Below are 1551 nucleotides of genomic sequence, written 5' to 3'. Positions count from 1 at the left end.
CTCTCTCTAATGGACAAGTCGATCAGATAGAATCTAAACAGAGAAATAATGGAAATAACAGATGTTATGACTCAAATGGGCCTAACAGAAATCTATAGAACATTCCATCCAAACAAAAATAATATACCTTCTTTTCAGCACTTCTTGGAACCTTCTACAAAATTGATCATATACTCAGTTACAAAGCAAGTCTCAACAAATACACCGATACAAGGAAATTGAAATAACCCCTTTTATCTTATCAGACAAGCATGGATTAAAAGCTGGATTTCAGAAACAACAGAAAGCCTACAATGTCCTGGAAACTGAACAACTCTCTACTGACTCACCACTGGGTCAAAGAAGAATTAAAGAAATTAAAGACTTCCTGGAATTCAATGAAAATGAATGCACAACATACCCATATTTATGGAACACATGAGAGAGGTACTAAGAGGAAAGTCATAGCACTAAGTGACTTTATAAAGAAATTAGAACCATCTTTTTTTATTTAGAGAATACTTTATTAGTTTTTGTAATCAAACCCACGTAGATAAGACCTTACATATTTAAAAAATATGGAACACTTCATAAATTTGCGTGTCATCCTTGCGCAGAGGCCATGCTAATCTTCTCTGTATCATTCCAATTTTAGTATATGTGCTGCCGAAGCGAACACTAGAACCATCTTATAACAGCAAACCTGAAAGTTCTAGAACAAAAAAGCAAAGTACCCAAGAGTAGTAGACAGCAGGGAGTAATCAAACTCAAGACTGAAATCAATAAAATAGAAACGAAGATAACAATACAAAAAGAATCAATAAACAAAGAGTTGGTTCTTTAAGAAAATCAACAAGACAGACAAATTCTTATCCAAACTAACCAAAAGGCAGAGAGAGAATATCCAAAATCACAAAGAAAAAGAAGGGCATAACAACAGGTACTGAGGAAATCCAAGAAATCATTAGGTCATTGTCGCATCTACCCTTGACCAGCAAGAACGACACAACACGGAGGAATCTTCTTCACACAGTTTATTCGGGAACCTTCCTTTACAATGAATGGCGGCCCCGGGTAGAGGAAGACGGGGCCTGATATAGTCTACATCTACCAATCACCTAACCCTACGTGGCGCGCCAGGATAGGTTATCTCCAAGCAGAATTAAGAGGATACATGGCCTTTACCAAATTAGGAGTTGTTTACCACAGAGAGCTAAAACAATCCTGTACAATCAAAGAACTTCTGAGAGTATGACCATCCCTGATTTAAAACTCTACTGCAGAGCTTAGTAATAAAAAAAGGCATGGTATTGGCATAAAAACATACATGTGTATCAATGGAAGACCCAGACATAAATCCATACAAAGCCAAAATTATACAATGGAAAAAAGAAAGCATCTTCAATACATGGTGCTGGTCTAATTGGATGTCAGCATGTAGAAGAATGCAATTAGATTCATATCCATCACCCTGTCCATGTGGCTCAAACGCTTCAACATAAAACCAGATACACTGAACCTGATAGAAGAGAAAGCTGCGAATAACCTTGAACACATTGGCACAGGAGACAA

General features: G+C 36.9%; 1 non-coding gene across 1 annotated transcript; it reads right to left on the bottom strand.

The window, feature by feature from the left end:
- Window positions 1-551: 551 nt before the first annotated feature.
- On the bottom strand, window positions 552-658 carry LOC113831274. The gene has a single exon (XR_003484143.1). It is a non-coding gene; the product is annotated as a U6 spliceosomal RNA (small nuclear RNA).
- Window positions 659-1551: the final 893 nt, after the last annotated feature.

The sequence above is a fragment of the Cricetulus griseus genome, chromosome 3 (genome assembly GCF_003668045.3).
Source record: "Cricetulus griseus strain 17A/GY chromosome 3, alternate assembly CriGri-PICRH-1.0, whole genome shotgun sequence".
In the NCBI taxonomy this organism is placed as follows: Eukaryota; Metazoa; Chordata; class Mammalia; order Rodentia; family Cricetidae; genus Cricetulus; species Cricetulus griseus.
Note: the sequence above shows the minus strand (reverse complement) of the source record. Positions and strands in the feature narration are given on the sequence as shown.